This window comes from Procambarus clarkii, chromosome 18 (assembly GCF_040958095.1).
Source record: "Procambarus clarkii isolate CNS0578487 chromosome 18, FALCON_Pclarkii_2.0, whole genome shotgun sequence".
Lineage (NCBI taxonomy): Eukaryota > Metazoa > Arthropoda > Malacostraca > Decapoda > Cambaridae > Procambarus > Procambarus clarkii.
In genome coordinates, this window is record NC_091167.1 from 34,631,936 (window position 1) to 34,646,046 (window position 14,111).

Genomic DNA, 14,111 nt, shown 5'->3' on the forward strand with positions numbered 1-14,111 from the left:
GTCCTGAGCAGTACCCTCACACAACGCCTCGTCCTGTGCAGTATCCTCACCCAACGCCTCGTCCTGTGCAGTATCCTCACCCAACGCCTCGTCCTGTGCAGTATCCTCACCCAACGCCTCGTCCTGTGCAGTATCCTCACACAACGCCTCGTCCTGAGCAGTACCCTCACCCAACGTCTCGTCCTGAGCAGTACCCTCACCCAACGCCTCGTCCTGTGCAGTACCCTCACCCAACGCCTCGTCCTGTGCAGTACCCTCACCCAACGCCTCGTCCTGAGCAGTACCCTCACCCAACGCCTCGTCCTGAGCAGTACCCTCACCCAACGCCTCGTCCTGAGCAGTACCCTCACCCAACGCCTCGTCCTGAGCAGTACCCTCACCCAACGCCTCGTCCTGTGCAGTACCCTCACCCAACGCCTCGTCCTGTGCAGTACCCTCACCCAACGCCTCGTCCTGTGCAGTACCCTCACCCAACGCCTCGTCCTGAGCAGTACGTTCACCCAACGCCTCGTCCTGAGCCTCACACCTTGAGAGTCATCCAGCTCCTGAGGTCATGACACACACACAACCCTATCCATCACCCAGACCGTCCTTCCTTTCCTTTCTCCTTCTTCTCCATCTATCACTCCCTCCCTCTCCACTATCCCACCCTCCCACACTGCCCACCCTCCCTCCCTACGGTCATTGTTCCATTCTCTTCCCCCTTCCCCGCCTTCTCTCTCACCATCTGTCTCTCATGTCGTCCAATCAGCATTCGGTAAATTCACTAGAAGGGATAAAAAAAAAATATTCGATGTCAATCAGGAGCGTTGTTTTTATTTTTTACCTTTGGGTCACTATAGGGACGACTATGATCACTCACAGCTGTGGTCACTATAGCACCATAATGAGTGTGTTTGGGTAGGTGGTATAGTGCGTGTGTGGGGTGCTGATGGGAATGTGTGTTTTGGGAATCTGGTACAGATATATTTATTTATTTGAGAGAGAGAGAGAGAGAGAGAGAGAGAGAGAGAGAGAGAGAGAGAGAGAGAGAGAGAGAGAGAGAGAGAGAGAGAGAGAGAGAGAGAGACAGAGAGAGAGAGACAGAGAGACAGAGAGAGAGAGAGAGAGAGAGAGAGAGAGGGAGAGAGAGAGAGAGAGAGAGAGAGAGAGAGAGTGAGAGAGAGAGAGAGAGAGAGAGAGATAGAGAGAGAGAGAGAGAAAGAGAGAGAGAGAAGGAGAGAGTGAGTGAGAGAGAGAGAGAGAGAGAGAGAGAGAGAGAGAGAGAGAGAGAGAGAGAGAGAGAGAGAGAGAGAGAGAGAGAGAGAGAGAGAGAGAGAGAGAGAAGGAGAGAGTGAGTGAGAGTAAAAGTGTGAGATTTTTCAGCTAAAGAGAAAATGGCTTACGTCTAATTAACAGCATTCCTGTTGCTGTCTTTAAAAACAACCAGGATATTTATTAACAGAAATTCCTTATGCACATTACACAAGAATTTACCATTACCGTTCTCCTCATTGCTCCTCTGACTCTGCCCGTCTGTCTGCCCGTCGCTTTATATGCCTGTCTGTAAGAGAAGTGAGCAGAATTACAAGTTGCCATCTTTTGGGTGGACCTCGCAAATTTGATGAGAGTCATAGGAGTGTGATGGTAGACCAGCTGCTGAGACTTATGTTCCGTGTAGCTCCTCCACTGACATTAGTGTTTGTTGATTTTTAGCCATCGTCGAAAAAACATTGTAGAGCTCTATACCGTCAACAAAGGGCAATTCCGGAATCATTAACATTGAAAAGCACACTTCGGAACTATACAATTACCCTCCACAAAGGAAACGAACGAGCAGATGAACTGGTCACTGAGGGTGCTGAAGGAGACCATCTTGTTGACCAGACCACACACTAGAAGTTGAAGGGACGACGACGTTTCGGTCCGTCCTGGACCATTCTCAAGTCATTCGTCAACTTCTAGTGTGTGGTCTGGTCAACATACTTCAGCCACGTTATTGTGACTCATCGCCTGCATATCGAGACCATCTTGAATACTTGAACCCCCAAGACCAGGAGCATCATCAAGCAACATCACCGTGACGAGGTAGCCAATGAAAAGAGGATAGAAGAACAAGCACTGGCTTGTTCTTCTCCCTCATCATTTTATAGCTGTACGCTATAAAATGATCCTCTTTTAACGACGACAGATGAGAATTTTCAGGCCTCTTAAAGTCTTCGAAGATAAGAGAAGACAATCACCTCTCCAAACACACAAGTCAACCAACTTTCCGGTTACGTCGGCGGGCGTGACGACGAGTTTGACAGTCCCACTCGCGTTGCTTCAGGGAACCAGAGCGCCAACATCTCTGTCTCTATTTAAACTTCAAAAGCTTGTTTCTGAACCTTCAGAAGTAATTACTCGGCCTGGCTAATCCTGCATGCAACGCTAGTCAATCATGGGGGACCTCCTGGAGCCTTGGCCAAGGACAAGTGCAATAACGAAGCTATTTATGGTTCCCCCTTTTTCGCCACCATCCTCCCTTTATTAATTATGATCTTTCCTTCTCACTGACTCTTTTTCCCCTTTCCCTCTATTTTATCTCCCTCCTTATCTTACCTCTCGTTCTCTTCCATCATCCTTCTCCTTCCTCCCCTTCTTCCTTCTCTCACCTTTTGTTTTTCTCCGCTTGCTTTTTCCTCCTCTTTCTCTTTACTGCTCGTCCTCATTCTTCTTGCCTTATCATACTTCTTCCTTCCGTTTTCTCTTTCCATTTTCACCTCTTGCTATGCACACTCCAAAGACCTTTAATTTTCTGTTGACTCACTTCATTCTACCACATTTCGCCTATTTCACTCTCACCCTCTCTCCCTCACCCTCTCTCCCTTATCCTCTCTCCCTCACCCCTCTCTCCCTTCACCCTCTCTCCCTCACCCTCTCTCCCTCACCCTCTCTCCCTCACCCTCTCTCCCTCACCCTCTCTCCCTCACCCTCTCTCCCTCACCCCTCTCTCCCTCATCCTCTCTCACACAGGAGAGAAATTACCAAGAAACGGACTTTCATTCGTTTCACTTCACACTCTCGGTGCTCGCTGTGGCCTGTTGGTTATCTTTCTGTTTTTCTGTTCCAAGTCTGGTTTAGTGAGACCAAGTCTTTTGGTCTCTGCTTTGATTTTGATTACCTTAGAAAAGGTCTTTGGTCTCTCGGCATTAGGCTAGACTTTCAGGACCAGAGCTTCTTCAAAATTTATAACAATAAAACCCATACAAAAATATCCAGTTTTGTGGTCAAGAGGTCAAGGTTCAAGGTGAAACGAATTGTAAATAGACAACACGTCTCGCGTGTCTTATTGTGGGTGGATTGAGACATGTCATACGTCTGTGTCTCTCTCTCTCTCTCGCTCTCTCTCTCTCTCTCTCTCTCTCTCTCTCTCTCTCTCTCTCTCTCTCTCTCTCTCTCTCTCTCTCTCTCTCTCTCTCTCTCTCTCTCTCTCTCTCTCTCTCTCTCTCTCTCTCTCTCTCTCTCTCTCTCTCTCTCTCTCGTTCTTTATCATCTCTGCCGTTTGCTTCCGTCCTTCTATGATAGTACTTGTCCCTAACATGGTTGCGATAAGTGGTCCCGGTGGCTCAATAAACCGCCGGAGGCAGACCACACCTGCTGCTGCTGCTGCTGCTGCTTCTGCTGCTGCTGCTGCTGCTGCTGCTTCTGCTGCTGCTGCTGCTGCTGCTGCTGCTGCTGCTGCTGCTTCTGCTGCTGCCGTTATTTGAGCTTCCTTGCAGCTACCAATTTTATTGTTCTGCCGTTGCAGCACCAATTTCTTAGAGTCTCTATGTTTGCTGGTGCTTGTGTTGCTGGCTAGTCTGCCCGTGTTACTGATGCTTTTAAAATTCGTTCTGCATTTTACTGCTGCTGCTGTTCCTAATACTACTGCTGAAATTACCTTATTCTTCTAAAGCGACTCTTTTTGCTGTTCATATTTTGTTCTGCTGCTGCTGCTGCTTCTGTTGCTGCAGTTATCAGGACTAAATAAATATAAGATATTTTGTGTTATGATAATATCTGTTTGTATTACCAAATAATATAATTTAAGTTGCTCGGGGTTAGAAGTCGTGCATTAAGAAGTAAAGACTGGTATTCAGGTTGTATTATACAAAGTTTGAGTAAAGGACATTTTAATGGAGTAGAGAAGAAAGTGCTCTTAACGGTGTATATAAATATGTCGTAGACAATGACGCTTTACCTGCAAAGATTTATTAGGAAAGCATTTTACGTAAGATGTTCACCTAACTTAGTATTCCTCTAAATAAAGCATTCATACAATTACCATCACATTACTGGTTATGTATATCCTATTTATACATTGACTACCATATCTCTCTCTCTCGGGTTGGACATGTATATGAGTGGGATTGGGTGGTTATAAATAGGAGCTGCCTCGTATGGGCCAATAGGCCTTCTGCAGTTGCCTTTGTTCTTATGTTCTTATGTTCTTATCTATATAATTATGAGAGACGTACCGTTATTCTTTTTTGGTCATCTTTCCCAAAGGTTCAGTAGTTTAGTTCATTTATTATTATTATGAATTATGCATTATTCATTTATTATATCATATAAATATGCATTTATTTACTCCATACCCATCATGTGGGCGGTAGTAGAGAGGGTTACAGAGACTCAGGGAATGAACCCGACAATTCATTTAGCTAAGTAAGTTACAATCTTGATGAGCTAGTTACACAATTCAGTGAGATTCAACAATACTGAGTCAGTGGAGGAGCTGATGGACTTAAGACAACTCGGTTCCCGTCATGTGGTTACGGCCCAACTCAATGAATTTAGGGAGCTCCCTAAACAGTCTGGATATCTGATGTGGATGCAGGGTTGTTGTTGTTAAAGATTCGCTACCTGGAATGTAAAATTCCAAGTAGCACGGGCTATGGTGAGCCCGTAGGGATGCAGGGGCATCTTGCAAGTATGGCCACTCAACCAGACAGGGAGTTGCAACCTGCAAATATTCAATCGGAGCTGAACATTCTATTTATTTAACTGTATGACAAGAGATGTGAGATATAATGCGTAAGAAAATGCTGAAAAATGGGATGATATGGAAAACTATATTTTTTTTATTCAGCCTATAGAACTTGGTAACTTCAGTACACACAAACAGGAGTCGAAATTAATTATGTGTGATCGCTAGATTGCTTCAAGCGAGTGTTAGACATACAAATGAACAAATTTTTGTTGTGTATAAGTAGATGCTGAACCGCATAGAAGGACACTATTTGCTTTGGAGAAAATTCAACACTGGGCGACAGTTGTTAGTTCAAAATTCATCTAGATAAAATTATCAGGAACAATTAAGGGACCTTCGACTAGCCGCCGGCTTCCCGCCCCCGTCGAGGCCACTAGATATGGTGGCCCTCAGGTAAATTATGTTCTTCAGTTGTATGAATTGCTAAGGTTTTTAAGTTGCTTTAGATTGAGGTGAGAGAAGTTAAGGGACTTACATGAGCAGTGATGGCCGAGTGGTTAAGGCGTCTGACTAGAAATCAGATGGGATCTTCCCGCGTAGGTTCGAATCCTACTCACTGCGAAAACGTTAATTTTTACCTCATTAACCGGGCTGAGTCTGTCTGTCTGTCTGTCTCTCTCTCGCTCTCTACTCTCTCTCTCTCTACTCTCTCTCTACTCTCTCTCTATCTCTCTCTCTCTGTACTCTCTCTCTCTCTCTCTACTCTCTCTCTCTCTCTCTCTCTCTCTCTCTCTCTCTCTCTCTCTCTCTCTCTCTCTCTCTCTCTCTCTCTCTCTCTCTCTCTCTCTCTCTCTCTCTCTCTGTACATACATATATATATATATATATATATATATATATATATATATATATATATATATATATATATATATATATATATATATATATATATATATATATATTTTAGAGGTACTCTATACTTTATACATTAGAACTTTATATATTTATAACTTTATGACTCAAGGAGGCTGTTTAAGGCTCAATTCGAGCAAATCTACGGTAATGAATATGAGATAGGAAACCAGAGGAAGTGTACACAGTAATTAAAATGTAATTGCAGAAAACTGAAAGAATGAATTGCTTTCCACTAACACCAAAGGAGCACATCAGTAAGGCTACAATCGACGGCATATGACAAGATAAAATACATCAGAATATCATTTATATCATTTAAATATAATTTAAATATCAGAGTATAATTTAAATATCTTAATATGTACTCTTTCAGGATAATCTTTGAAACGTATATGAGCTCGATACTGAAATATGCAGCAATAGCATGGAATCCACACCATGTGAAGCGCCAAATTAAACTTATATAAATTCAGATGTTTCCCCAAAACAATGTGATCAGGATTACTAGGAGTAAGTTACGAGGAGAGAGTTAGAGAACTAGATATCATACCGCTAGATAAGAAAATTAATAGGAAGGGCTATGATCACTATATACAAGATATTGAGGGAAATAGACAAGGTGGGAAAGGATATATTCATACAGTTGAAAGTATGGCAAAAGGGCACATGTGGAAGCAAGAATAGTTGTAGGGAAAACACTCGTATCCTGTAGGTGATCAACACGAGAAATGTGCTGAAAGAATAAGTTGCGGAAACCACCTCCATCCCCAACTTTACGCCAGAATCGACTGAGGAATAAAATGTCATGGAAGGCAAACTAACACGCAGACCTTACTAGACCAACACGAGCTAGACCTTACTCCCCGAAGTCACTGTTAGGTAAGCACTATCACCAACCAGCCCACTCTGCTACCGCAACACATCCACCACAAACACCCCCATCATTATCACCCATTATCGCCAAAACCACAAATCCACACCCCCCCCCCTTCACCATCACCACTACAACCACCACCATCCCACACCTACCACCCCCCCCATCCCACACCTCACCATCCACCATAACCACATCGAGGATCACCCCAAACGCATCACCTCTCACCATCACCACTACAACCACCACTATCCCACAGTTCCCCATTTCCACTACAACCACAGAGATCTCACACCTTCACCACGACCACCACAACCATCACCCCGCCCACACACACCCCCCCTCACACCCCCTCATCCATCACCCCCCCCCCAAATCACTCACAATCACCCAGAATTAGGGGCCCGCCGATTACATGGACAGGGATCCACGTAGTCGGGGGTTGTAGTCCTAAGGGCCCGGGTTCGATCTCCGGCAGAGACAGAAACAAATTGGCAGAGTTTCTTTCACCCTGATGCACTTGTTCACCTAGCAGTAAAGGGGGTACCTGGGAGTTAGACAGCTGCTACGGGCTGCTTCCTGAGAGATGTGTGTGTATGTGAGTAAGATAAATATATGAAGCAGACATAATAGAGGAAAAATAAATTGATTAGCAAGGCGGGAGTCCAAGAGCTAAATTGGTTAGCAAGGTGGGAGTCCAAGAGCTAAATTGGTTAGCAAGGTGGGAGTCCAAGAGCTAAATTGGTTAGCAAGGTGGGAGTCCAAGAGCTAAATTGGTTAGCAAGGTGGGAGTCCAAGAGCTAAATTGGTTAGCAAGGTGGGAGTCCAAGAGCTAAATTGGTTAGCAAGGTGGGAGTCCAAGAGCTAAATTGGTTAGCAAGGTGGGAGTCCAAGAGCTAATAGCTCAATTCTGCAAATACAAATAGTAAATACACCCCCCTCCCCCCCTCCCTCACCACAACCAGTATCAACACCATAAAGATATTGAGGAACAAGGCGGCCAGTTGGACACCGGAAGCAATAATATCCTGGAGCCACACGGGAGAGCCAGGAACGGAAGTTTTAGAATGAGTAGAGAAGGATATGTGAGAGGGGATGAGAGGGCAGGTGGGCATCTATGCGCGAGATGAATGTCGAGTGAATGAATGACGATATGAGATGGTAATATGTCGAGTGTATGAATGGGAGTATGTGAGAGGGATGAATGTCGAGTGAATGAATGACGATATGAGATGGCAATATGTCGAGTGTATGAATGGGAGTATGTGAGAGGGATGAATGTCGAGTGAATGAATGGGGATGGTGAATGAATGAGTGATGGAATATGAGAGGGCATAATATCGAGTGAATGAATGATGTGTATTAGAGGGATGAATAGAGGGTAAATAAACGTGGATATAGAACAGGACTGGATTTCATGGAAATGACTGGAGTATAAAGAAGGGGTTTGGGGGAGTAGTTTTTATAGGCCGCCTAGGGAACGCTGCCAAGGGAGGAAGGCAGGGGAAGGCTGCCGAAGGAATGGCGACGGTGCCAGGGTGTAGGATATGGCAAAGTAATCAGGGAATGAGAGTATTCAATGGCTTACAGGCATGGGGGGTTTGGGGGGTTTCGGGGAAGATAATGGAAGGTTATCAATAGTATATAAGTGAACGCTACCATTAGTGTATGAATGGGCTGCCACAGATGTATAAAACTGTTGTCTGTATGTGTAAGGTGTTATGAAAGATGAAGCAAGACACTCAGCCTTGTAGAATCTCCCACACAGGAGACTCCATGTATGTGTGCATGGTGATCTCCTTTATTGAGGAATCTGATAAACTCTATATATGGGATAGTCTTCTATACGACATTACTCTTATGTTACGTACAAGGAAGCATTGGCCTCCCTCAAGCTTACAAAAGTGGTGTGGCAAATTCGTTGACTTCAGATAAGCTGCTGAAAAAAACTAACTTTTCTCCCATGAAACCATAATGCAATAACTTGTTAAAATGGGAAAATACAAAATAATTTGTTAGTCGGTAAAATAGTGTGATTATTTATTCGTAAATGCTAATGCAATATTAGTGATTTCAAATATTACAGGATGCATTTGATTTGCAATATACAATAATGTGTAATATCGAATGTAAATTGAGTTACAATATGTCAATACAATATATAATACAATATATATATATATATATATATATATATATATATATATATATATATATATATATATACACATATATATATATGTGTGTGTGTGTGTGTGTGTATGTGTGTGTGTGTGTGTGTGTGTGTGTGTGTGTGTGTGTGTGTGTGTGTGTGTGTGTGTGTAACTTAAAGAACTCATCTCCGTGAAGGATTCGAACCTTAGAAAGACAGGTGCATCAACCTGACCAATGGACGACTGTTAAAAGGTTTGAGAATATGTGTTAGTATGAGAAGGACACCAGAGATGAATGAGTACAAAAGTGATGTCAGCGATGTCTAAATGGTCTACGGGAGTGTATGTCTGAGCGCTGCATGGCTTTGCAAACAGGATTTTAGAACGAAGGTTGAATGTGGGTATAACAAATGTCTTCTTAAGAATAAGATTGGGGTGCCTGGAAGTAAGAGGGCTTTCTGATAGAACGAGAGGGCTTTCTGATAGAACGAGAGGGCTTTCTGATAGAACGAGAGGGCTTTCTGATAGAACGAGAGGGCTTTCTGATAGAACGAGAGGGCTTTCTGATAGAACGAGAGGGCTTTCTGATAGAACGAGAGGGCTTTCTGATAGAACGAGAGGGCTTTCTGATAGAACGAGAGGGCTTTCTGATAGAACGAGAGGGCTTTCTGATAGAACGAGAGGGCTTTCTGATAGAACGAGAGGGCTTTCTGATAGAACGAGAGGGCTTTCTGATAGAACGAGAGGGCTTTCTGATAGAACGAGAGGGCTTTCTGATAGAACGAGAGGGCTTTCTGATAGAACGAGAGGGCTTTCTGATAGAACGAGAGGGCTTTCTGATAGAACGAGAGGGCTTTCTGATAGAACGAGAGGGCTTTCTGATAGAACGAGAGGGCTTTCTGATAGAACGAGAGGGCTTTCTGATAGAACGAGAGGGCTTTCTGATAGAACGAGAGGGCTTTCTGATAGAACGAGAGGGCTTTCTGATAGAACGAGAGGGCTTTCTGATAGAACGAGAGGGCTTTCTGATAGAACGAGAGAGTAGTCTGCGTTGTATAACCAAACATTAAACAAGGCCAATGAAACTGATGCTTAGGGTATCTGACTGAGCTGTCCTGGGCATGAGAGAGGGCAGTTCAGGGTACGTGAAACGGCCTGACAGTCCTCGTGAAAGGCCGCATATCTTGTTATGACAGGCGGTAATTTTAAATGTGTACGTATTTATTTATGTTGTGCAAAATGCGGATCACAGAAATACCCCATTATCTTTTAATCCATGAGATATAAATCCGATTTGGTTATTTAGCGATTCTCTCTCTCTCTCTCTCTCTCTCTCTCTCTCTCTCTCTCTCTCTCTCTCTCTCTCTCTCTCTCTCTCTCTCTCTCTCTCTCTCTCTCTCTCTCTCTCTCTCTCTCTCTCTCTCTCTCTCTCTCTCTCTCTCTCTCTCTCTCTCTCTCTCTCTCTCTCTCTCTCTCTCTCTCTCTCTCTCTCTCTCTCTCTCTCTCTCTCGCTTTCCCAGTCTCACATTCTCTCTCCTAATTCTCTCTAGTCGTCTCAGTCTTCCATCCTTGGTTCGAATCCCAGGCGAATGAGCGGTGTCGGGTTGTCCTTTAAACAAATCTGCATTTTCATACATATCTTGATTTATTAAGGGGAGATATAGCTATCTTGCGGTTTGTTAGTTCACGTGACGCTACTCACTCGCAAGAGCAGTCGTAAATTACTCGGAAAGTGGCAGTAAAGCTTTAAGAGTACATTAGGTGGTATGGGAAGGCCATGAAGTCTCGAAGCCTCGAGTGAGTTTGAGTTAAATAATAATAATGTTTCACTGTGTCGTAAGACAACACTTCTTTGTAAAAGTAGATCCAAAGAACATTCAATATGTTTCAAACAATAGAACCACAAACAAAGTAAACAATAGACCAAAGGGATATAAGACACTATATGCAGTTTAAAGGAAATATTAGACCCATAGACTTTGCAGGATGCAACACCCCCTCCCTTCACAGATCCGGCACGGTGGTGCAATGGCAGATCAGGTGCTAGATATATATGGCCCACACCAAAGGTATCCCTGCCTGGTAGAACAGGCCATTCGCTTGCACTGAGAAGCGACGGTGCCACGGACAAAAGATGAGAATTGCTTTAAGAGGTACGTGAAAAGTGCATGGAACGAACCCAGCAAAATACTCAAGCCTTCGTGCAGCAGAGATAGTAGTAGATGTACTTATGAAACCTATACATATTTCCTCACTCATTGCTGCTTTGTTTGAATTAATTAAAAAAGTCTGTGTTTCGAAGCGCTGAGAGAATGTTTTTAACAATAATAACCTTGGGTTGTGGAGTTATGAGGGAGATATCCGTTAGTAGTAGTAGTAGCACTAACGGATATCTCCCTCATAACTCCACAACCCAAAGATATCTCCCTCATAACTCCACAACCCAAGGATATCTCCCTCATAACTCCACAACCCAAGGTTATCCACAACACAAGGATATCTCCCCTCATAACTCCACAACCCAAGGATATCTCCCTCATAACTCCACAACCCAAGGTTATCCACAACCCAAGGTTATCCACAACCCAAGGATATCTCCCCTCATAACTCCACAACCCAATAACCACACTCAGAATTCTTCTCTTACTCCACCCCCACTAACCAGCACCCTCTTCCCCTTCCCACTACCCCCCTTCCCACCACCTCCTTCCCACCATCCCCTCCCCACCATTCCCATGCTCTTCCAACTCCCCCATCCGACCTCCCCCTTCCATACATTCTTGTTCCACCTCATACCACAGAAAACAGGACCTGCTGGTGCTCAAGGACGATATGTACAAAATGTGGACTTTTGTGTGCCTAAATATCCACATTTGGTTCTATTTAAAATATAAAATATGTAATAAAAACTGAAAAAAGCCTAGCCAAACATTCCTGGGTTACCATGTGGTAGTTCCTGTGTGTCACATGGATATGTGGAAGTACCGCGTGATACCCACATATTTAGGAGCTCCTGGCTGATGTTAGGGATCTGGAGCAAGTCCCGGGCGATGCACGGGTCAGTTCCCAGAGCACTAGCAGGTGTGGAGCAACTCTTGAGCAACGCATGTAAGATTCTGGGACAGTTCTCGAAGGATTGACAGGTGTGTGGAGCAACTGCTGGGATATGCACGGGTCTGGAGCAGCTCCAGACCCCGCATCCTAAAACCAGATTGTTAATAAGGTAATGAGCGAGCGGAACGAATTTACGGTTCTCCATCAAATGACTTAATTTAATATATCTTTTTCACTAAACTTTATTATGGACAGATGGGATGGGGAACTTCGAGCAAGGGCTCTACTTAAACGGATTATGTGTTTCCAGATGCATTTCTGCTATTAAAACGACTTGTAAGGGTTTAACGACTTCTGCAACGATTAACCATTATCACTGGAACTACTACTACTACTACTAGTATTATTAATACAACGACTATTAATGCTTAAACGATTTCTGCTTCAATATCCCAACGATTGATAATGCTACAACTACTACTACCACCAGTACTACTACTACTACTACTACCAGGACTACTGTTATAACGACCACCACAGCCATTATTGCCACATTTACAACAACCACTCTTCCCCCCTCCCCCCAGTCTCCCTTCTCCCTGGGCCCCCACTAAAAATATCAAAATTATCATCAATAATATTGTAAACTGTTGCTTTATCTCCTGTATTCCACCATAAACATCACGCAAGACCAGGACTCGTATATTAATAAGCTGCCCCCTGAAAGCTGTAAACAAATATCGTTCCCAGTTTATTATACAAGTTTTTTTTTACTCCAAAGGAATATGAGTGAGGAATGCCTAAAGTTCAAGCTGGAAATGAAAATGGGATTTAATAGGATTTTTTTTTATCTTTGGACCTTATCCAATGGACCTATTATATCAGACCTTTTTTCTATGGACCTTTAATCAGTGGACATTTGATAAACACATATTTTATCTACGATCCTTTTATCAATAGACGTTTTATAAACAGACCTTTTATTAAAGGATATTTCATTAATGATAATTTTAACAACATACTGTACTTTGTATCAATGGGCCTTATATGATTTTTTTTTGTTAGCAGATCTTTAATAAACTCTCCTCCTATCAATAACCCTTTTATATGGAAAAAGTCCTTTTATCAACAGTTGTTTTGATATAACTAAACACCAAAAGAACTTATATCGACGTCCGTTAATAGCAAGAGATATTCTATTAACTTAAACTTTTGCGAAAATAATATCAATCAGCAGGCTTTTTACCTACAAACTTTTCATCTACGATGCATTTTATTTTTCATCGAATCTTTTGCCAACAGATTTCATATTTCCAGAACTTTAATCAACGGACCTGTATCAATGGACTTTTTAAACGTCACAAATACTAATGCAGTGACGTTTAAATTGAATGCAATAAATTTAGATTGAGTGAGTGATAGATTTAGATTTGATTGATTCATCAATCAAGAATCACATCTAATTAAATGAAGAAACTCATGATGCCGTATTTGGTTAATTTTATTGTCGAACGTTTGGGTTTTATTAATTAGTTCTATATCAATGTACGTTATTTAAATATATTTAAGAATTTATGTTAGTAATGTTTAATAAAAATTTGCCAAAGAATTTAAAATAAAAGACTTCAGCTACGATTTTTTGTATATGTAAAAGAAAATATTTACAATGACTAGAGGGCCAGATTGCTCCCTGGCAACACTGAGATGTGAGCTCTCAAGGCGCTCACGGGACTCTTTAAGTATCAATCACTTGAAAGTTTTCGCTCCAAGTGACCCATCCAGGATTGACGAGGTAAACTTGTCAATCTATGTTTTAATTAACTTGGTGCTATAACTATGGACGGCTTCAGCCGGATGTCTACACACACACACAAAAAAAAACAAGAAGTGAAAAAAAATTATAAAAATCTAAAATATCGATTTGACTTTGAATGTTGCCTCGGAGGTGGATAGTTTACTGTACATCCCATAGTCATCTTGTGAGCAGTAGCGCAAAAAAGGATTACGGTGGGCCCTTAAACTGTTAATCAAACTTCAGTGGAGATTTGAACAAATCCACAGGGGGGCCGTGACGAGGATTCGAACCTACGTCCGAGAACATTCCAGACGTAGCCTTAATTGACTGAGCTACGACATGGTCAAAAGAGTTGACCGGACGTAGGTTCGAATCCTCGTTCGTCAC

The 14,111-nt window shown here is 42.8% G+C and overlaps 1 non-coding gene across 1 annotated transcript; it reads left to right on the forward strand.

Moving 5' to 3' along the window:
- The first annotated feature begins 5,472 nt into the window (after positions 1-5,472).
- TRNAS-AGA (transfer RNA serine (anticodon AGA)) lies at positions 5,473-5,554 on the forward strand. The gene has a single exon. It is a non-coding gene; the product is annotated as a tRNA-Ser (tRNA).
- Positions 5,555-14,111: the final 8,557 nt, after the last annotated feature.